Source organism: Bombina bombina, chromosome 9 (genome assembly GCF_027579735.1).
Source record: "Bombina bombina isolate aBomBom1 chromosome 9, aBomBom1.pri, whole genome shotgun sequence".
Taxonomy (NCBI): domain Eukaryota; kingdom Metazoa; phylum Chordata; class Amphibia; order Anura; family Bombinatoridae; genus Bombina; species Bombina bombina.
This window is the reverse complement of record NC_069507.1, coordinates 126,098,200-126,123,211: the sequence shown is the minus strand read 5'-3', so window position 1 is coordinate 126,123,211 and position 25,012 is coordinate 126,098,200. Positions and strand designations below refer to the sequence as shown.

The window sequence follows — 25,012 nt, the reverse complement described above, 5'->3', positions numbered from 1 at the left end:
CCCTAATACAGTATATATATATATATATATATATATATATATACATACACACACATACACACACATACAGTATATATACACACACATACATACAGTATATATATATATATATATACACACACACATACAGTATATATACACACACATACATACAGTATATATATATATATATATACACACACACATACATACACATACAGTATATATACACACACATACATACAGTATATATATATATATATATATATATATAGACACACATACATACAGTATATATATATATATATATATATATATACACACACATACACACACATACAGTATATATACACACACATACATACAGTATATATATATATATATATATATATATATACACACACACATACATACAGTATATATATATATGTATATATATACACACACATACACACACATACAGTATATATACACACACATACATACAGTATATATATATATATATATATACACACATACATACAGTATATATATATATATATATATATATATATATATATATATATATATATATATATATATATATATATACACACACATACACACACATACAGTATATATACACACACATACATACAGTATATATATATATATATATATATATATATATATATACACACATACATACAGTATATATATATATATATATATATATATACACACACATACACACATACAGTATATATACACACACATACATACAGTATATATATATATATATATATATATATATATATACATACATACACACACACATACACACACATACAGTATATATACACACACACATACATACAGTATATATATATATATATATATATATATATATCTGACACACTTATGCCCCTAATTTAAACACTGAGGATAAGAAAATATTGCAGATGCCTTAGTCTTTAGAAAGATTTAGCATAGTCATAGTAAATATAATTGAAGCCTATGCAGCTAAAACTGATTAAACTGAATTTGTAACTTGTGCAGTTTAGTTAATGTACATACATACCTTTGATTTTAACCATTATAGGCTCTGTGACAGGACTGGCTGACTAAAGCAGGCAAGTTTTAATGGTGTTTGGTCAACAGGAATAGATCTATTTTATAAAATAGTGTTTTCTTCTGACAGGCAGAGAACTGTGCTCCGTATACTACAAGCAGTGAAAGAGAAGACATGCAGCACTGCTACTGTCAGATTTACTGCCCCTGCCCTGAATTCTGCAGATTCTTTAAGAAAGATGTACTCACCATGACCGTTCTTACTCCACGATTCCCTCTTGCTCCAGCTCCACCCACCAACATACTAGAACAGACAGTGTAACATCCTCTAAATAAAACTAAACTACTTAGCCCACTACATTATTCTTCAATGAAATTTGTTTTTACAAATACATTTATTTTTTAAATAAAAAATTGTCATTTATTGAAGGAAATTGCAAGGAGGCAATTTTTTGGGTTTAATATACGTAATAAATTAAGAATCAGTGATGCTAAATTATCATTGTTACCTTGTTGAACTGCATCTTTGCCTGCCCAGTTCCAAATCCAGCAGCTCTGCTCCCGCTTATTTTCTGATAATGCAGTGGGCGGGACCCACACTCAGCTGTCTCATATGAACTCGGAGGGGTGCAGGACTGAGTCTGCTCTAAGCCTAGCATAACTGTGCGCACTCGTAGTAAGATAGATGCATCATGCAAGATGCTGTGACAGTGTTAAAATGTAAACTACCCTAGTACTCGGGTAAGACGGCCCCCTAGCTTGTCTGGACAGATCAATAAATAGCAGCACCTCCTGCATATTTGCATACAGCGACTGTGAGAGCAACTTGCAAGTAAGTGAACTTGATGCTCAGTCTCACAGCCGCTGTATGCAAGTGGATGATGTAGTGTGGTGCTGGTGCACGCTGCAGCTGCCGGCCCACAGTGGGCCCTGATGGTCCAGCCCACCGGGATTTTTCCCAGTATCCCGGCGGCCCAATCCGGCCCTGGTTAGGTTTAAACATAACTTTTTTTTCCCCCATAGACATCAATGGGGTTGCGTTAGAGATTTTTCATTCTACACTTCAGGTGTTAGTTGTTTTTCTAACACTTTCTCCCCATTGATGTCTATGGGGGAAGTGTACACAAGCACGTCAAAGCAGCCCTTGGATTTTGTGCGGTATCAAGCTTAACGCCACCATATTGCACGCACAAGGAGGCTTTTCAGTAACTCGTAATGGCAGCGCTATGGAGAGTGAAATAGCACAACTTTTTGGTGTTAGTTTCACACCCTGTTTATTTATTATTATTATCGGTTATTTGTAGAGCGCCAACAGATTCTGCAGCACTAATTAGCGCAAAACTCGTAAGTTAGCTAGGGTTAGAAATGCAAAATAATGACATGCTCTAGTTAAAGTCCCACTTGAGAACCATTAACAGCCATTGATGTGACCCTTCAAAGCACAGTGAACCCTAAATGCTTCTTAATTTAGATGAAAATAGTTGGATTTTAGTGGGGGAGTTTTTCTAATGGGGTATTTTGTGTAGTGTTGGGCTTGCAGCAGAGGATCTTGTGTAGCAGAAGGTGATTCTATTGTGAGGTCTTGTGTAGCATGGGTTACCAATGGGTGGCTGTGTAGGAGCATTGCTTAGCATTAAGAAGGCACAGTCTGGGATCTATAACAGTCACCCAGCAGACCGACCTCCCGACTTGTTACAGGGTCTGTGTGAGATAGAAAACACAAAAAAGCCTATATGGCCTAGTATTGTATGGCTAGAGTGATTCCACACCAGATAATTGTATAAGATTTTCAACTCACATTTGGTGAAGCATCTCCAATGATGCTATAGAGACAAGCTGGGATCAATTCAGTCACCCAACAGACTTAGATCATGGCATACAGCATACAATAGTCCTCTTGGTGGTCTATAGGTCAGTCATATCCTCAGATAATAACCAATTCAAAGGCAGCAAGTGTTTTTAGTAAAAGTTAAAATCACTTTAATAAAATAATGATAAATTGCGACGCGTTTCTCAGTCTCAGACTGTTTCTTCAGGCATAATAAAATAGTTTACAAACACTTGCTATATATTCCTAAACATACCACTTAACATAATTGGTAACACTTGTTGTGGGAGTGATCTATGACATCATCAGTATCCTAGCTACTGATATGTTTTATCAACAAATGTAACACAGTATTGTATGCTATAAATCAAACAATGCACATCAAAATTTACAATATATAGGTTAAATAAAACAATGTACATCATAACTTGCAGTACAAATGTTAATCACAAAATTGGTTTAAACAGTATAAATACATACAAGATTGTAGCAATTCATATCTTTCCCCATATCCAGTGAAATTTATATCATACTACTCAGTCATAGATGATCGCTGTCTCTATTCCTATGTAGTATCTAAACTGAGTATGTCCTAAATCTTGATCATCTTTACTCCATTGTTTGTTGGCTTATTTGTTTTTTAATATCTCATCCTTCCCTGTCAATAGCCCCAATATAAATGTGATGTGAGAGTAACTATGCTTTTCTTAAGCATTTGTGTTATACGTTAAGAGTACAGCTTTTTGATCTGTTGCTACGCAAGATTGTGATTTCATATTGCGGGCGAGTACCCACCCCAAGAGAACTATTAGTCAGTTTTATATTTTTATAAAAATTTAGAAGATCACTTACTTTATTTTGTTAAAACCGCCAGCTGAAATTCTAAATGGCGTGTATGCTGCGCTAGTGCGCGGCGCCAATGCGTATGTTGTTGATGTTGCCATGGAAACCATAGCCTTATTCAATTACATGTTATGCGTGTGAGAGCGCTGCTAGTGATAGGTTAGTTTGATCTTATTGGTAGTATTAGCTATTCGCTTAGTCTATCAGGGGCATAAATACTCACTATTAATCAAGAGCAGTGCCATATTCGCTGCATATCAAAATCTAGCGACCATATCAGTCCCATTGTCAATAATAACCACCATATCATAATGGGATATTAATGGCAAACAAATAATAAAAGAGCAGTGCCATATTCGCTGCATACCAAGTCTAACGACCATAACCTTCCCATTGTCAATATAAGCCACCATATCATAGTGAGATATAAATGGCAGACATATAATGATCTAGTAATATGTTTAGTGCATATGATTAATTTGGATGTTTATTATCCAAGGTGATACATACTGCTGTATGATGTTAGTACGGCTAAGTGCTGTTAATAATAGATCTAACAATAATTATTATGGAACTAGTAGTGTTATGACTAGATAGGTATATATCTAATAGTGTCATTCCTCTATAAACTATAGCTATGTGTATTTACTTAAATATCGTGTGTGTCTAAGGGGATGTATATCTATTGATGTCAAATATTCTAAACTATGTATGACTAGTGGTTATGTTTTCATAATATTATTAATGATTAAAGTCCTTATAAGGATCTCATACGTGTATAGATAACAGTTGTGCTATAGTGACATTTATATTGTAAACCGTGTAATATTAAAAATTAATGTATTATACAAGTCTATATAAATATAATAATAAATCCTAATGTGTCATTTATATATCATGTATATGTGTGTCAAGTGAGTGTATTATCGATAAATAAATAAGTAATAATCTTAAAAGTGGTAAATATGCTCAATTAAAGGGACAGTAAACCTAAAAAATAATGTTATATAATTCTGCACATAGTGCAGAATTATATAACATTATTTAGGTGCTATAGCCATAAAACCCTTTTTTCACTTTTAATATTTAAAAAAACATACCGCTTTTACAGACCCGCTCTCTGCTCTCTGCTGAGCGGGTCTGTTTTTTTTGTCAGCGCATCGGGCCAGCTGTATAGTCACAGCCCGGCCCGACCGCGCCATAAGACTAAGTGCAGCTCGCTCCTGCTCTGTCTGACAGCAGGAGCGAGCTTCACTTAATGCTATGGCGCGGTCGGGCCGGGCTGTGACTATACAGCTGGCCCGATGCGCTGACTAAAAAAAACAGACCCGCTCAGCAGAGAGCAGAGAGCGGGTCTGTAAAAGCGGTATGTTTTTTAAATATTAAAAGTGAAAAAAGGGTTTTATGGCTATAGCACCTAAATAATGTTATATAATTCTGCACTATGTGCAGAATTATATAACATTATTTTTTAGGTTTACTGTCCCTTTAATTTTTATCTTTGTGGTTGGGAGGGTATATCTATATGTATATAGATGTGTGTGTATAAGTGTCAATTTGATGTTAATAGAACTACAAGGTTATTATTGAGGTGTTATGGTGGGCTTGATAGACCTTTACAGATCAAATGCTGCTAGATCTACGCACTCATTCAGACCCTCAGGAACTAGAGTATGTAGCTTGTGAATCCAAAATGTTTCTCTACGAACACACCTCCCAAACCATAAAGAAGAGATGGAGTGAACACAAATATAACATAAAAAGAAAATTCCTCAAACATAGCCTATCAAGGCACTGTGCTTATGCACATAAAGGTGGCTCCAAATCGGTCCATATCTTACCTATAGAGCAAGTACCACGGAACAGTCACAATCCCATGCTTACTTTACATCGTAGAGAAACATTTTGGATTCACAAGCTACATACTCTAGTTCCTGAGGGTCTGAATGAGTGCGTAGATCTAGCAGCATTTGATCTGGAAAGGTCTATCAAGCCCACCATAACACCTCAATAATAACCTTGTAGTTCTATTAACATCAAATTGACACTTATACACACACACATCTATATACATATAGATATACCCTCCCAACCACAAAGAAAAAATTAATTGAGCATATTTACCACTTTTAAGATTATTACTTATTTATTTATCGATAATACACTCACTTGACACACATATACATGATATATAAATGACACATTAGGATTTATTATTATATTTATATAGACTTGTATAATACATTAATTTTTAATATTACACGGTTTACACTATAAATGTCACTATAGCACAACTGTTATCTATACACGTATGAGATCCTTATAAGGACTTTAATCATTAATAATATTATGAAAACATAACCACTAGTCATACATAGTTTAGAATATTTGACATCAATAGATATACATCCCCTTAGACACACACGATATTTAAGTAAATACACATAGCTATAGTTTATAGAGGAATGACACTATTAGATATATACCTATCTAGTCATAACACTACTAGTTCCATAATAATTATTGTTAGATCTATTATGAACAGCTCTTAGCCGTACTAACATCATACAGCAGTATGTATCACCTTGGATAATAAACATCCAAATTAATCATATGCACTAAACATATTACTAGATCATTATATGTCTGCCATTTATATCTCACTATGATATGGTGGCTTATATTGACAATGGGAAGGATATGGTCGTTAGACTTGGTATGCAGCGAATATGGCACTGCTCTTTTATTATTGGTTTGCCATTAATATCCCATTATGATATGGTGGTTATTATTGACAATGGGACTGATATGGTCGCTAGATTTTGATATGCAGCGAATATGGCACTGCTCTTGATTAATAGTGAGTATTTACGCCCCTGATAGACTAAGCGAATAGCTAATACTACCAATAAGATCAAACTAACCTATCACTAGCAGCACTCTCACACGCATAACATGTAATTGAATAAGGCTATGGTTTCCCTGGCAACATCAACAACATACGCATTGGCGCCGCACACATGCGCACTAGCGCAGCATACACGCCATTTAGAATTTCAGCTGGCGGTTTTAACAAAATAAAGTAAGTGATCTTCTAAATTTTTATAAAAATATAAAACTGACTAATAGTTCTCTTGGGGTGGGTACTCGCCCGCAATATGAAATCACAATCTTGCGTAGCAACAGATCAAAAAGCTGTACTCTTAACGTATAACACAAATGCTTAAGAAAAGCATAGTTACTCTCACATCGCATTTATATTGGGGCTATTGACAGGGAAGGATGAGATATTAAAAAACAAATAAGCCAACAAACAATGGAGTAAAGATGATCAAGATTTAGGACATACTCAGTTTAGATACTACATAGGAATAGAGACAGCGATCATCTATGACTGAGTAGTATGATATAAATTTCACTGGATATGGGGAAAGATATGAATTGCTACAATCTTGTATGTATTTATACTGTTTAAACCAATTTTGTGATTAACATTTGTACTGCAAGTTATGATGTACATTGTTTTATTTAACCTATATATTGTAAATTTTGATGTGCATTGTTTGATTTATAGCATACAATACTGTGTTACATTTGTTGATAAAACATATCAGTAGCTAGGATACTGATGATGTCATAGATCACTCCCAGAACAAGTGTTACCAATTATGTTAAGTAGTATGTTTAGGAATATATAGCAAGTGTTTGTAAACTATTTTATTATGCCTGAAGAAACAGTCTGAGACTGAGAAACGCGTCGCAATTTATCATTATTTTATTAAAGTGATTTTAACTTTTACTAAAAACACTTGCTGCCTTTGAATTGGTTATTATCTGAGGATATGACTGACCTATAGACCATCAAGAGGACTATTGTATGCTGTATGCCATGATCTAAGTATGTTGGGTGACTGAATTGATCTCAGCTTGTCTCTATAGCATCATTGGAGATGCTTCACCAAATGTGAGTTTAAAATCTTATACAATTATCTGGTGTGGAATCACTCTAGCCATACAATACTAGGCCATATAGGCTTTTTTGTGTTTTCTATCTCACACAGACCCTGTAACAAGTCGGGAGGTCGGTCTGCTGGGTGACTGTTATAGATCCCAGACTGTGTCATTTGCACCAATTGAGGTGCTCCATCACATGTGAGTGCAATTATATAGCGAAATCTACCATTCTTTGGAACCTACAATATAGGGCCATGTGGCGCATCTGTTTCTGTTTGATATTTTAGATTGCTGTAATTGGATCCTGGCCTGGACCACTACAGATTGCTGCCTTTGTATTCTACTATCAAGATCCTCATAAAGGACAATATAGTGATCATCATCACCCAATATTTACCATTTTTGAGTGATATACAACTGTCTTATCAACATTGTGCCTATTATTTGTACATTGTAATTTATTTGTACTCTATCTTTATTATATATACAAGTTATTATAATTCTTATCAATTATATATATTTGTACCCATAGGTGCATTATATGGTAATATATCATTTATCTTTCTATACTGCATATCATCATATAGATACAATCGTCTATTTAGGAAGCTATAACCATATAGGTTACTCTCAAGGGCGCCCCCTATCATTTTTTGTATAGCATTAAGAAGGGATTGTTTGCAGTGAGGATTTTGTCTCTGGGGATTAATTGGTTGGTTTTGCAGTAGAGGTATGGGCTGCATATTTAGTTAATAGCAGAGGGACCAGGTTGAATGTGTGGTTAATAGTTGCTTAAAGGGCTATGAAACCCAAAATGTTTATTTCATGATTTAGGTAGAACATACAATTTTAAATAACTTTCTAGTTTACTTCTATAATCAAATTTGCTTCATTCTCTTGGTATCATTTGTTGAAGGAACAGCAATGCACTACTGGTTTCTAACTGAACAGATGGGTGAGCCAATGACAATCTGTATATATATATATATATATATATATATATATATATATATATATATATATATATATATATATATATATATACAGTATATATATATATATATATATATATATATATATACAGTATATATATATATATATATATATATATATATATATACATACACACATATATATATATATATATGCAGCCACCAATCAGCAGCTAGAACCTAGGTTCTATGCTGCTCCTGAGCGTTCCTAGATAAACTTTTCAGCAAAGGATAACAAGAGAAGGAAGCAAATGAAATAATTGAAGTAAATTGGAAAGCTGTTTAAAATGGTATGTTCTATCCCAATCATGAATGTCTAATAATGACTATACTGACCCTTTAATAGCAGCATAGGGCCAGGATGTGCATAGGTTACTAGAAGCAAATGACAAACTTAACTGCAGTTTGGGGAGGTGATATCTTAGTGGTTTTTTATGTGGAAATCAGATTAATCTTATATAGGGCTAAAATAATGGTATATACATGACCTAGCTGTCAGTGTTTTAGCGGCCTTATGAGTCTGCTACATTTTGCATATTCACACATAATTCTCTGTCACTAAAATGAGTAGGTATGTTGTGGCACGGACACTAAAATGCAGCTGCTACATAGAAGTTGTTGTAACTACTTTTCCTTATATAGGGGATTTCTGTGTTTCTGGATTTAGAGCATACGATATAATAAATAATGTGTGTGAGTGTAGCAGAGATTGACATGTTTGCCAATTAATCTTATTTTGAAATGGACACTTGTCAATTACAAATATACTCTTTAATCCTTACTTCAACTAATTAGAGACTCTACTTCCTGCAGTAGCATGACACGTACACAGCTAGCAGGAAGCCCACTGTAATATGAGCACACATGTATCTCTCTCTTCTGTTTTTAGAACAGAAAACTAAGCTAAATTTTCTACACGCACCTGCAATATTAATATGCAAACTTTTGTTTTGTAAACCAGAGAGCAACCCCCTTCACCACCACCCCCCCAGCTGTATAAACCATCAACTTGATATACCACATCCCCTGAGAATGAGTGACAACAGGTGGGTGGGTGAAGCTTCCGGTTGAATACTGAGTGGGCTGTGGGAAAATAAGTCTGCAGAGCACTGTACAAATCTCTACATAATGAAAGATGATGGTAGAGAATTGCATAAACTGCATAACAATGTTCTTCCTCTGCAAAAGGGATGAATGTTTTACTAAATAATTTTATTGCTGAGAAACCATCCTGGCTGTCCCAGCCCCTATGGGTGTCCAGAAAGGGTCCAAGAGGGGGGAAATGCCCCTCCTCTTTAAAATTTTGCTTTTTTATCAAAATAAAAGCACCAATTTGAGGTCCTCTTTTGATGGAAATTAGCCACAATTTTTAAAAAAGATGCGTGGCACATGAATACAACAAGCAAGTAACTCTCCCCTTCTGTACATGGTGATATTATTTTGTTTCAGGCATTTTATCCTATAAAAATGTTTTACATTTCTGTGAATGTCCATACCAATGCTCTCTACATAAAAATGTCTTATTAATCTATATATTTTAGCAACGCATACATCCTAATGCATAAGTTAATGTGATAGTAAATCCTAGTGTTTGTGAAACGCTAGGATTTACCAGTGGAACAAATAAAGGGGACTTTCAGTCATTTGTCTGAAGCGTTTGCCACACTGAGCTCCTCAGGAAGCCCACAGCAGAACACTAGTTTGCTGTGAGGTGACGTTTCCACCTCTTAGCCAATAGCCGTGCAGGCCAGCTGGCGTCTTACCGGATAGCTAGCACGCTATTGGCTAAGATCACCTCAAAGCAAAATAGCATTCCGTCCTGGGCTTCCTTAGGCGCTCAGCGCTGCAAATGCTTTAGACAAATAAAGGAACTTTTAGCATGTATTTTATACTTCATGACTGAAAGTCCCCTTTATTTTTTCAACTGGTAAATCCTAGCGTTTCACAAACACTAGGATTTACTATCACTTTAACAAAAAAAAACTTACTACTTGGTATTTATACTTAAAGCCTGATCAGCATTACTTGTTGCTACTGCCAGAAGCAAGTGGCTTAAAGGCGCAAATGAGTTATCAGAGGGAGCTTTGCTGCCTTAAAGCGACAGTCAACACCAGAATTTTTGTTGTTTAAAAGATAGATAATCCCTTAATTACCAATTCCCCAGTTTTGCATAACCAGCACAGTTATAATTATACATGTTTTACCTCTGTAATTACCTTGTATCTAAGCCTCAGCAGACTTCCCCCTTATTTCAGTTCTTTTGACAGACTTGCAGTTTAGCCAATCAGAGCTGTCTCCATGGTAAATTCATGTGCATGAGCTCAATGTTATCTATATGAAACACGTGAACTAATGCCCTCTAGTGGTGAAAAACTATCAAAATGCATTTAGATTAGAGGCATTTAGCATATAAACCTCCTAGGTTTAGCTTTCAACTAAGAATACCAAGAGAACAAAGCAAAATTGGTGATAAAAGTAAATTGGAAAGTTGTTTAAAATTACATGCCCTATTTGAAACATGAAAGTTTTTTTTGGACTTGACTGTCCCTTTAAAGTGACATAAAACTCAATTTTTTTCTTTCACAATTCAGATAGAACATACAATTTTAAACAACTTTCCAATTTACTTCTATTATAAAATGTTCTTGGTTTTCTAATTATCCTTTGTTGAAATTTGAAAATCGCAATCACGTTTTCACATTCCCCATAGAAGTCATGGGAGACTCTCGCGCAAACACCATGATATATTCTCATAAGTGCAAACCCGTCATGAAAATATGAATATTTCATATTCCAATGTTCTTTAACATGTTTGCTTGTAATATGCGCATACTCGACATCAAAATATGAATATTTCATATTCCAATGATCTTTACGTAAAGGAATATGTTCTATTTATTCATAAATAAATATTTCTACATATATCTGATGTTATATTTATACCTATATATATATATATATATATATATATACATATCTGTATATATCTATATATATACCTATATATATATATATATATATATATATATATATATATATATATATATTTATTTAGAAATACATAGAACATATTCTGCTATGTGCAGAACATTGGAATGTGAAATATTTACAGTAAATACATAGTTAAAAACTTTCGGCTAGATTACGAGTTTTGCGTTATAGTGAAAAAGCAGCGTTATCAGGTTATAACACTGATTTTTTACTACCGCTGGTATTACAAGTCTTGCAGATTTAGGGGCACCGCACACATTTTTTGGCCTTAACGCAAATCAACTTACGCAAATTGCGTATAGTCTTTTTTCAATTGGACTTCCATAGCGCCGGTATTACAAGCTTGTCCTGGCAGGCCAAAAAGTGAGCGGTACACCTTATCCCGTCAAGATTCGTAACGCATTTTAAAGTCAGTAGTTATGAGTTTTACACTACAAAGCTGTAGCATAAAACTCATAACTAAAGTGTTACAAAGTACACTAACTCCCATAAACGACCTATTACCAGGGCCGGTGCTAGACTATTTTGTGCCCTAGGCAAAACCAACTACTTGCCCCCCCCCCCCACCAAAAAAACCTCCCCTGCATATGAAAAGACCCATTATACAAACAAAAGCAATCTGAAGTCTGTATACATCAGTATACATCTAAAACTTTGGGGCTTGGTAAGGAGTCTGAAAATCAGCAGACTGTTATTTAAAAATAAGCAAAACTATACATTTTTACAAAAACACACGAAGATGGGCAATATAAATGGATCATCTAGAAAACATTTATGCAAAGAAAAATCTAGTGTACAATGTCCTTTAACATAATGATTAATCATGTGGAGTAAATAAATATTTGTATACATGGTTTTGTTCAGGCTTGTATTGGACAAGAACAATCTATATACTGTACATAAAGAGGCAAACATATAGAGAGGAATCTATACATAACCTTATATATAAGACACCATTGCCTGCCTAATTACACAATTTCACACAGTCACCCTAATTACACATTGTCACACAGAGGGGGGAGAGAGAGACAGAGAAGGGGGGGGAGAGAGAGCCAGAGAGGGGGAGAGAGAGAGGGGGAAGAGAGAGAGGAGAGATGGGGAGAGAGAGAGATGGGGAGAGAGAGAGGGGGGAGAGAGAGAGACAGAGAGACAGAGAGGGGGAACAGAGAGAGGAGAGGGGAGAGAGAGAGGGAGACAGGGGGGAAGAGAGAGAGGGGAGAAAGAGAGAGAGACAGGTGGGGAGAGAGAGGGGAGGAGAGAGACAGATAGGGGGAGATAGACAGAGAGGGGGGAGACAGAGAGGGGGGGAGAGAGAGAGAAGGAGAGGGGGAAAGAGACAGATGGGGAGAGAGAGAGACGGGGGAGACAGAGAGGGGGAGAGAGAGAGACAGAGAGGGGGGGAGAGAGAGACAGAGAGTGGGAGAGAGAGACAGAGAGGGGGGAGAGAGAGAGACAGAGAGGGGAGAGAGAGAGGGGGAAGAGAGAGAGAAGGAGAGAGAGAGAGTGTGTGTGTGTGAGAGAGAGAGAGAGAGAGAGAGAGAAGGAGAGGGGAGAGAGAGAGAGAAGGAGAGGGGAAAGAGAGAGAGAGAGGGGAGAGAGTAACAGAGAGGCGGAAGAAGTGAGAGACAGAGAGAGGGGAAGAGAGAGAGACAGAGAGGGGGAAGAGAAAAAGACAGAGAAGGGGGATGATATAGAGACAGACAGAGTTTGGGAGAGAGAGAGACAGGCAGAAGGGGGAAGAGAGAGAGACATACAGAGGGGGGAGAGAGACAGACAGAGGGGGGAGAGAGACAGACAGAGGGGGAGAGACAGACAGAGGGGGAGAGACAGACAAAGGGGGGGGAGAGACAGACAGCGGGGTGGAAGAGATAGAGACAGGGAGAGAGAGAGAAATTGGAGGAGAGAGAAAGACAGAGATTAGGTGCTGCATCATCTTGACACATACAACAGTGGTGAATGTGATGTTTTTAATCACCAGCCACACACCGGTGACCAGAGGCACCACCAGCCTAGCCTCGCTGCTGCTTATTACCTCCCTGCCTCAGCTGAGCTCGCTGCTTCCCTCTCAGCTCCCTCTCACTCTTCCTGTGCACGGAGCTGTTGCTGGGAATCTGGGTGGGAGGAAGCTAGTGAAAGTGCAGAGCGGGAGATTGCAGCGTCACCATGTTAGGCCCACCCCAGCCCTGTTAAGTATTCATCCCACCCCCTGACCCCGGCCGGATCAATCACTCACCAGTCATTAGCAGCAGCCAGCTAGCACCTGTCAGTCTCTACAACATACAATGACCATAAGACTTAAGTTGATGCTCAGTCTCACAGTCGCTGTATGCAAGACCGGACTCTGACATAGTTGTAGAAGGCTGCAAGTTGGGGGTCCGGGTCATGGCTGGCTGCGCCCTAGGCGACAGTGCAACCTAGGCAGCTGCCTAGCTTGCCTAGTGGGAGCGCCGGCCCTGCCTATTACCTATTATAAACCGAGGCCCTCCTGCATCGCAAACACTAAATTAAAATTATTAACCCCTAATCTGCCGCTCCGGACATCGCCACCACTATAATAAACATATTACCCCTAAACTGCCATACTCCCGCATCTCACACACTAGTTAAATATTATTAACCCCTAATCTGCCACCCCCAACGTCGCCGCCACTATACTAAAGTTATTAACCCCTAACCCTAAGTCTAACCCTAACCCCCCCTAACTTAAATATAATTAAAATAAATCTAAATAAAACGTACTATTAATAACTAAATAATTCCTATTTAAAACTAAATACTTACCTGTAAAATAAACCCTAAACTAGCTACAATATAAGTAATAGTTACATTGTAGCTAGCTTAGGGTTTATTTTTATTTTACAGGCAAGTTTGTATTTATTTTAACTAGGTAGAATAGTTACTAAATAGTTATTAACTATTTACTAACTACCTAGCTAAAATAAATACAAAATTACCTGTAAAATGAAACCTAACCTGCCTTACCATAAAACCAAACCTAACCCTACAATTAAATAAATTCCCTAAATTAAATACAATTAACTAAATTCAATACAATTAGCCAAATTCCAAAAAAAAACAAACACTAACCGCTAGATTTAGAGTTTTGTAGGTAACGACCCGCGTATCTAACACTGGCTATTTTCTGGCCGCACCTTTAAAATAACTCTGGTATTGAGAGTCCACAGAATGGCTGCGTTAGGCTCCAAAAAAGGAGCGTATAGCACATTTAACGCAACTTCAACTCTCGATACCAGAGTTGCTTACGGACGCGGCCAGCCTCAAAAACGTGCTTGTGCACGATTCCCCCATAGGAAACAATGGGGCTGTTTGAGCTGAAAAAAAACCTAACACCTGCAAAAAAGCCACGTTCAGCTCCTAACGCAGCCCCATTGTTTCCTATGGGGAAACACTTCCTACGTCTGCACCTAACACTTTAACATGTACCCCGAGTCTAAACACCCCTAACCTTACACTTATTAACCCCTATTCTGCCGCCCCCGCTATCGCTGACCCCTGTATATTATTTTTAACCCCTAATCTGCCGCTCCGTAAACCGCAGCTACTTACATTATCCCTATGTACCCCTAATCTGGTGCCCCTAACACCGCCGACCCCTATATTATATTTATTAACCCCTAATCTGCCCCCCACAACGTCGCCTCCACCTGCCTACACTTATTAACCCCTAATCTGCCGAGCGGACCGCACCGCTATTATTATAAAGTTATTAACCCCTAATCCGCCTCACTAACCCTATAATAAATAGTATTAACCCCTAATCTGCCCTCCCTAACATCGCCGACACCTAACTTCAATTATTAACCCCTAATCTGCCGACTGGAGCTCACCGCTATTCTAATAAATGTATTAACCCCTAAAGCTAAGTCTAACCCTAACACTAACACCCCCCTAAATTAAATATAATTTTAATCTAACAAAATTAATTAACTCTTATTAAATAAATTATTCCTATTTATAGCTAAATACTTACCTGTAAAATAAATCCTAATATAGCTACAATATAAATTATAATTATATTATAGCTATTTTAGGATTAATATTTATTTTACAGGTAACTTTGTATTTATTTTAACCAAGTACAATAGCTATTAAATAGTTAAGAACTATTTAATAGCTAAAATAGTTAAAATAATTTCAAATTTAACTGTAAAATAAATCCTAACCTAAGTTACAATTAAACCTAACACTACACTATCAATAAATTAATTAAATAAAATACCTATAATTATCTACAATTAAACCTAACACTACACTATCAATAAATAAATTAAATACAATTCCTACAAATAAATACAATGAAATAAACTAACTAAAGTACCAAAAATAAAAAAGAACCTAGTTACAAAAAATAAAAACATATTTACAAACATTAGAAATATATTACAACAATTTTAAACTAATTACACCAACTCTAAGCCCCCTAATAAAATAACAAAGCCCCCCAAAATAAAAAAAATGCCCTACCCTATTCTAAATTACTAAAGTTCAAAGCTCTTTTACCTTACCAGCCCTGAACAGGGCCCTTTGCGGGGCATGCCCCAAGAAGTTCAGCTCTTTTGCCTGTAAAAAAAAACATACAATACCCCCCCCCCAACATTACAACCCACCACCCACATACCCCTAATCTAACCCAAACCCCCCTTAAATAAACCTAACACTAAGCCCCTGAAGATCTCCCTACCTTGAGTCGTCTTCACCCAGCCGAGCCAAATTCTTCATCCAAGCGGAGCAAGAAGAGGTCCTCCATCCGGTAGAAGTCTTCATCCAAGCGGGGCAGAAGAGGTCTTCCATCCTATTGAAGTCTTCATCCAAGAGGCATCTTCTATCGTCATCCATCCGGAGCGGCAGCATCCTGAAGACCTCCGACGCGGAACATCCATCCTGGCCGACGGCTGAACGACGAATGACGGTTCCTTTAAATGACGTCATCCAAGATGGCGTCCCTCGAATTCCGATTGGCTGATAGGTTCAATCCGATTGGATGATCCAATCAGATGGAAGACCTCTTCTGCCCCGCTTGGATGAAGACTTCTACCGGATGGAGGACCTCTTCTTGCTCCGCTTGGATGAAGAATTTGGCTCGGCTGGGTGAAGACAACTCAAGGTAGGGAGATCTTCAGGGGCTTAGTGTTAGGTTTATTTAAGGGGGGTTTGGGTTAGATTAGGGGTATGTGGGTGGTGGGTTGTAATGTTGGGGGGGGGTATTGTATGTTTTTTTTTACAGGCAAAAGAGCTGAACTTCTTGGGGCAGTAAGGTAAAAGAGCTTTGAACTTTAGTAATTTAGAATAGGTTGTTATTTTATTAGGGGGCTTAGAGTAGTTGTAATTAGTTTAAAATTGTTGTAATATATTTCTAATGTTTGTAAATATTTTTTTTATTTTTTGTAACTTAGTTCTTTTTTATTTTTTGTACTTTAGTTAGTTTATTTCATTGTATTTATTTGTAGGAATTGTATTTAATTAATTTATTGATAGTGTAGTGTTAGGTTTAATTGTAACTTAGGTTAGGATTTATTTTACAGGTAAATTTGTAATTATTTTAACTATTTTAGCTATTAAATAGTTCTTAACTATTTAATAGCTATTGTACCTGGTTAAAATAAATACAAAGTTACCTGTAAAATAAATATTAATCCTAAAATAGCTATAATATAATTATAATTTATATTGTAGCTATATTAGGATTTATTTTACAGGTAAGTATTTAGCTTTAAATAGGAATCATTTATTTAATAAGAGTTAATTAATTTCGTTAGATTAAAATTATATTTAATTTAGGGGGGTGTTAGTGTTAGGGTTAGACTTAGCTTTAGGGGTTAATACATTTATTAGAATAGTGGTGAGCTCCAGTCGGTATATTAGGGGTTAATAATTGAAGTTAGGTGTCGGCGATGTTAGGGAGGGCAGATTAGGGGTTAATACTATTTATTATAGGGTTAGTGAGGCGGATTAGGGGTTAATAACTTTATTATAGTAGCGGTGCGGTCCGCTTGGCAGATTAGGGGTTAATAAGTGTAGGCAGGTGGAGGCGACGTTGTGGGGGGCAGATTAGGGGTTAATAAATATAATATAGGGGTCGGCGGTGTTAGGGGCAGCAGATTAGGGGTACATAGCTATAATGTAGTTGGCGGCTCTTTGCGGTCGGCAGATTAGGGGTTAATTATTGTAGGTAGCTGGCTGCGACGTTGTGGGGGGCAGGTTAGGGGTTAATAAATATAATATAGGGGTCGGCGGTGTTAGGGGCAGCAGATTAGGGGTACATAAGTATAACGTAGGTGGCGGTCGGCAGATTAGGGGTTAAAAAAATGTAATCAAGTGTCGGCGATGTGGGGGGACCTCGGTTTAGGGGTACATAGGTAGTTTATGGGTGTTAGTGTACTTTAGAGCACAGTAGTTAAGAGCTTTATGAACCGGCGTTAGCCCAGAAAGCTCTTAACTACTGACTTTTTTCTGCGGCTGGAGTTTTGTCGTTAGATTTCTAACGCTCACTTCAGCCACGACTCTAAATACCGGAGTTAGGAAGATCCCATTGAAAAGATAGGATACGCAATTGACGTAAGGGGATCTGCGGTATGGAAAAGTCGCGGCTGAAAAGTGAGCGTTAGACCCTTTTTTGAATGACTCCAAATACTGGCGGTACCCTAAAACCAGCGTTAGGAGCCTCTAACGCTGGTTTTCACGGCTACCGCCAAACTCCAAATCTAGGCCTAAATTACAGAAAATAAAAAACAAATTACAAGATCTTTAAACTAATTACACCTAATCTAATAGCCCTATCAAAATAAATAATGCCCACCCAAAATAAAAAAAAACATAGCCTAAATTAAACTACCAATAGCCCTTAAAAGGGCCTTTTGCGGAGCATTGCCCCCAAAAAAATCAGCTCTTACCTTTTAAAAAATATACAAACAACCCCCCAACAGTAAAACCCACCACCCACACAACCAACCCCCCAAATAAAATCCTAACTAAAAAAACCTAATCTCCTCATTGCCCTGAAAAAGGCATTTGGATGGGCATTGCCCTTAAAAGGGCATTTAGCTCTATTGCAGCCCAAAACCCTGATCTAAAAATAAAACCCACCCAATACACCCTTAAAAAAGCCTAACACTAACCCCCGAAGATCCACTTACAGTTTTGAAGAGATGACATCCATTCTCAACAAAGCCGGGAGAAGTCTTCATCCAAGCGACAAAAAGTCCTCAACGAAGCCAGCAGAAGTGGTCCTCCAAACGGGCAGAAGTCTTCACCCAGACGGCATCTTCTATCTTCATCTTTCCGACGCGGAGTGGCTCCATCTTCAAGACATCCGGCGTGGAGCATCCTCTTCAATCAACAGCTTCTTCTACAATGAAGATTCCTTTAAATGACGTCATCCAAGATGGCGTCCCTTAGATTCCGATAAAATTCTATCAGCCAATCAGAATTAAGGTTGAAAAAAATTCTATTGGCTGATGCAATCAGCCAATTGGATTGAGCTCGCATTCTATTGGCTGATTGGAACAGCCAAAAGAATGCAAGCTCAATCCTATTGGCTGATTGGATCAGCCAATAGGATTTTTTCAACTTTAATTCCGATTGGCTGATAGAATTCTATCAGCCAATCGGAATTCAAGGGACGCCATCTTGGATGACATCACTTAAAGGAACCTTCATTCTGCAAGAAGACTTCGATTGAAGAGGATGCTCTTCGCCGGATGTCTTGAAGATGGAGTTGCTCCACGCTGGATGGATGAAGATAGAAGATGTCGTCTGGATGAAGACTTCTGCAGGCTTAGATGAAGACTTTGGCCGCTTGGATGAAGACTTCTGCCGGCTTCTATAGGACTTCTGCCGCTTCGTTGAGGATGGATGTCGGGTCTTCAAAAACTGTAAGTGGATCTTCGGGGGTTAGTGTTAGGCTTTTTAAGGGTTTATTGGGTGGGTTTTATTTTTAGATTAGGGGTTTGGGCACTTGAAAAAGAGCTAAATGCCCTTTTAAGGGCAATGCCCATCTAAATGCCCTTTTCAGGGCAATGGGGAGCTTAGGTTTTTTTAGTTAGGATTTTATTTGGGGGGTTGGTTGTGTGGGTGGTGGGTTTTACTGTTGAGGGGTTGTTTGTATTTTTTTTTTACAGATAAAGAGCTGATTTCTTTGGGGCAATGCCCCGCAAAAGGCCATTTTAATGGCTATTGGTAGTTTAGTTTAGGCTAAGGTTTTTTTTTATTTTGGGGGGGCTTTTTTATTTTGATAGGGCTATTAGCTTAGGTGTAATTAGTTTAAATATCTGATAATTTCTTTTTTATTTTGTGTAATTTAGTGTTTTTTTGTAATTTAGGTTATTGTATTTAATTTAGGTAATTGATTTAATTGTAGTGTAAGGTTAGGTGTTTGTGTAACTCAGGTTAGGTTTTATTTTACAGGTAAATTTGTATTTATTTTAGCTAGGTAGTTAGTAAATAGTTAATAACTATTTAGTAACTATTCTACCTAGTTAAAATAAATACAAACTTACCTGTGAAATAAAAATAAACCCTAAGCTAGCTACAATGTAACTATTAGTTATATTGTAGCTAGCTTAGGGTTTATTTTACAGGTAAGTATTTAGTTTTAAATAGGAATTATTTAGGTAATGATAGTATTATTATTATTATTATTATTATCGGTTATTTGTAGAGCGCCAACAGTTTCCGCAGCGCTATTAACAAAGGCAGAGTACAAAAAAAACAGTTATAGGGATCAAATGGGTAGAGGGCCCTGCCAAGAGTTGCACTGTTGTAGTCAGCTCTTGAGAAGGTGATCAACAAACAGCTGGACTCTTAAGCTTACATGCTAGGGGGGTTCAGAGGATAGCAATGGAGGAGAGGAACTGGTATAAAGCAAGGTTAGTGTAGGTTGTATACATCCCTGAACAGTAGAGTCTTTAGGGAGCACTTGAAGCTTTTAAAACTAGAAGAGAGTCTTGTGGAGTGAGGCAGAGAGTTCCACAAGATGGGAGCCAGTCTGGAGAAGTCCTGTAAACGGGAGTGTGATGAGGTGACAAGAGAGGAGGAGAGTAGGAGGTCATGAGCAGAGCAAAGGGGACAGGAGGGAGAGAGACAAGGTCTGAGATATAGGGGGGAGCAGTGCAGTTGAGGGCTTTGTATGTCAGAATGAATAGTAGGTTTTATTTAGATTTATTTTAATTATATTTAAGTTAGGGGGTGTTAGGTTTAGGCTTAGGTTTAGGGGTTAATAAATTTAGTACAGTGGCGGCGACGTTGGGGGCGGCAGATTAGGTGTTAATAAATGTAGTTAGGTGGCGGCGATGTTAGGGGCGGCAGATTAGGGGGTTAATAATATTTAACTAGTGTTTGCAATGTGGGAGTGCGACGGTTTAGGGGTTAATATGTTTATTATAGTGGTGGCAATGTCCGGACCGGCAGATTAGGGGTTAATATTTTTATTTTAGTGTTTGCGATATGGGAGGGCCTCAGTTTAGGGGTTAATAGGTAGTTTATGGGTGTTGGTGTACTTTTTAGCACTTTAGTTATGAGTTTTATGGTACAGCTTTGTAGCGCAAAACCCATAACTACTGACTTTCAGTTTGCGGTATTGATCTTGGCTGTACCGCTCACTTTTTTGCCTCCCAGGCAGACTCGTAATACCGGCGCTAAGTCCCATTGAAAAATGACTTTTTGAAAGCTGCGGTAGTTACGTTGCATTACGGCCAAAAAAGTGTGCGGTGCAGCTAAACCTGCAAGACTCGTAATACCAGCGGTAGTGAAAAAGTGCCATAACGCTGCTTTTTCACTCATATCTCAAAATTCGTAATCAAGCCGATTGTTTTTATATGTGTATATATGTCTGTAAATACATATATACACATATAACTACATGAATACATATGTACACATATATATGTATATATACTGTATATATATATATATATATATATATATATATATATTTGTACTTAGAGTCCTACTATAATGTAACAATGAATAAACAAGAAAGTAAAGGGAAAGTGACCTGAGGTGTGCCGTAGTCACATGGTCAGTATGCCTAAAAGGGGCATACCCAAAGAAGGTAAATGATAAAAAGAAAAGAAAAAATAAAGGGATGGGTGGGTGGGTCAAAACGTATAGGAAACACAGACAAGGCCAGAGCAAATATTTATAAAGGTGTAAGACTCCTCCTACAAATTCAGGCTAACTAATAGCCAGCCTTCCTACATATACGCATAATTAAACATCTTTAGACATGTATATGTATGTATCTCAATGTTAAAGCCCTTTGCCTGTTTTTTTTTTTTCTAACACCCAAGATCTTTGAGTCCTTATAACTTTTACATTTTTATTAGACAGTGTTATTATGAGTATAAGTAAACTTTGTAATGTATATTTGAAAAAGACAACCACAGCTCTGAGATCGCAATTAAAACAGAGTGCAAACTTTCGTAAAACACTTGCAAAAACGCGCCTCACATGTAATCTAGCCCATAATGCTTAATGTGTAGTTAAAGTGTTGTACTATACTTTCATTATTTATTTTGAGCCTTTTCCTGCAACTATGAAATGTGTGATAATTGGAGGTGCAGACTGCAGAAAATTAAAAAGCTAACCCTGCTATATATTTTTTTCCCTAATCGGCCTTACAGTCAAACAATAAGGACTTAGATTAAAGCATTCTGGTCTGGTAGCGGGAGCACACTACATTCAGTTCAATAGCGCAATCACTAATCACAGTGCGCCCGTGAAATGCTTTTGAAAAGAAAAAAGACGTAATCAGAAGATCATGGAGAACAGAACAGGTAAGGGCAACATTGACAGCTAAAATCTCTAAAATCCTTTGATTTTTAAAGCTGTCGCTAAGATAATGTTATATCATTCTGCACAATTCTATATACAGAATTATATAACATTATTGTTTAGGTTTATTATCCCTTTAAGTAGATGAAAACAAAAAATAATATTCATGCAATATTCATTTTTAATAAAGTGTATAATAACTGTGTATTTACTGTAAATATTTCACATTCCAATGTTCTGCACATACATATTTATGTATTTATAAATAGATATTCCTATTCCATTTAAGGCTTGAAGTATGTTTTTCATAGCCTACTATAATCCCATTTATGAAACCTATAACGACAATTAATGAATATGATAGCATCAAAACATAAGAAGCATTTTTTGTAAAGAAAGAAGATGCAAAGATATTAGTATGCTAAATAAGCAAATATGACAAGAATAGACGAATAAGTAAATGCTTAGTGAGGATGCTTATGGTAAATGTGTATGCGAAGCAGCAGCAAACATAAGTGTTGCATATTGACAACATTTAGCAAAGTTTCTCAGCGAATGTGCTGAAAGGAGCAACAGAATCAAGCAGAGAAAGTGAAGATTGTCTGGAACAACAGTAATACTGACCAGTGACCTCTCAAGTGCAGTTCCTCACAAAGTGCCCGGGTTTTGTATATTGCTGTTGTGCGACTGATACGCACATTTACACTTGTTATAGACTTCCTGTGGGTTTTTTGTAAGGCCACACCCAAGACAACTACAAAAAATTGGTAGTAAGAGAGAGCGAGGGAGATGCGGATAATAGAGAATACATTATTCAGGCAAAATGACAAGCACAAAAACCATAGAGGTATTTGCTTCTAGTGAAAGAGGATTACAGAGCTCCTTACAGGAACACAGATAAGGGAAAAGCAGTTAGCAAGAGTACTGTACACAAGTATAAAGAGTACTGTACACAAGTATAAAGTGTACTGTACACAAGTATAAAGAGTACTATCTGTACACAAGTATAAAGAGTACTATCTGTATACAAGTATAAAGAGTACTGTACACAAGTATAAAGTGTACTGTACACAAGTATAAAGAGTACTGTACACAAGTATAAAGAGTACTATCTGTACACAAGTATAAAGAGTACTATCTGTACACAAGTATAAAGAGTACTGTACACAAGTATAAAGAGTACTATTTGTACACAAGTATAAAGAGTACTATCTGTACACAAGTATAAAGAGTACTGTACACAAGTATAAAGAGTACTATCTGTACACATGTATAAAGAGTACTGTACACAAGTATAAAGAGTACTATCTGTACACAAGTATAAAGAATACTGTACACAAGTATAAAGAGTACTATCTGTACACAAGTATAAAGAGTACTATCTGTACACAAGTATAAAGAGTACTATCTGTACACAAGTATAAAGAGTACTGTACACAAGTATAAAGAGTACTATCTGTATACAAGTATAAAGAGTACTGTACACAAGTATAAAGAGTACTATCTGTATACAAGTATAAAGAGTACTATCTGTACACAAGTATAAAGAGTACTGTACACAAGTATAAAGAGTACTATCTGTTCACAAGTATAAAGAGTACTGTACACAAGTATAAAGAGTACTGTACACTAGTGATGTCGCAAACCTAAAATTTTGCGTTCGCGAACAGCGAACGCAAACTTCCGCAAAAGTTCACGAACGGCCGAACCGGGTGAACCACCATTGACTTCAATAGGCAGGCGAATTTTAAAACCCACAGGGACTCTTTCTGGCCACAAAAGTGATGGAAAAGTTGTTTCAAGGGGACTAACACCTGGACTGTGGCATGCTGGAGGGGGATCCATGGCAAAACTCCCATGGAAAAGTACATAGTTGATGCAGAGTCTGTTTTTAATCCATAAAGGGCATAAATCACCTAAAAATCCTAAATTGTTTGGAATAACGTGCTTTAAAACATCAGGTATGATGTTGTATCGTTCATGTAGTGTAAGGGTTACGCCCGCTTCACAGTGACAGACCAAACTCCCCGTTTAACGCACCGCAAACAACCGCAAATAGTCCATTTGCACAACCGCAAACTCCCCATTTGCATAAGGTTGGATACCAAGCTAGCCATGTCCCGTTCCTTGTCTTCACTGATGTCACTGTGCATGCAATCACTTCCTGGGGTAACAGAAAATGCTCCACCCACAAGATGCTCCTATTATATTACTGCACTGAGGATGCTGCCTGTATCTGTGTGTCCTGCTCCCTGGCCGGAGAGCACAGGGGACACCAGATCGAGCTGCTGAATGAGGCTTCTGAGAAGAAGAAAAAGAAACTGAGAAATGTTCTGCAGAAACTGACCACAAAGAGAGAGGAGACTGAGAAAAGAGTCCAGAGTCTGCAGAAGCACAGGAGAGGGGTGCAAGAGAAAGCAGCTGGTGTAACAGAGAGACTCACTGCCCTGATTAGGGACATCAGGAAACAGTTGGAAGACCTAGAGAAGCGAGTCCTGAGTGAGATCACCCGGCAGCAGGAGCAGGTTTTACTCACAATCTCTGATCTGATCCAGCAGCTGGGAAAAAGAGAACGACGAGCTAA

At 37.3% G+C, this 25,012-nt stretch overlaps 1 protein-coding gene across 1 annotated transcript in view; it reads right to left on the bottom strand.

Annotated features, from left to right (window-relative positions):
* PTPRCAP (protein tyrosine phosphatase receptor type C associated protein) overlaps positions 1 to 23,112 on the bottom strand; it is a 102,271-nt gene extending 79,159 nt beyond the window's left edge. The window contains exon 1 of the mRNA XM_053692351.1: positions 23,053 to 23,112. The gene's annotated coding sequence lies outside the window, so the exon portion shown is untranslated. The remainder of the gene's footprint in view (positions 1 to 23,052) is intronic.
* Positions 23,113 to 25,012: the final 1,900 nt, after the last annotated feature.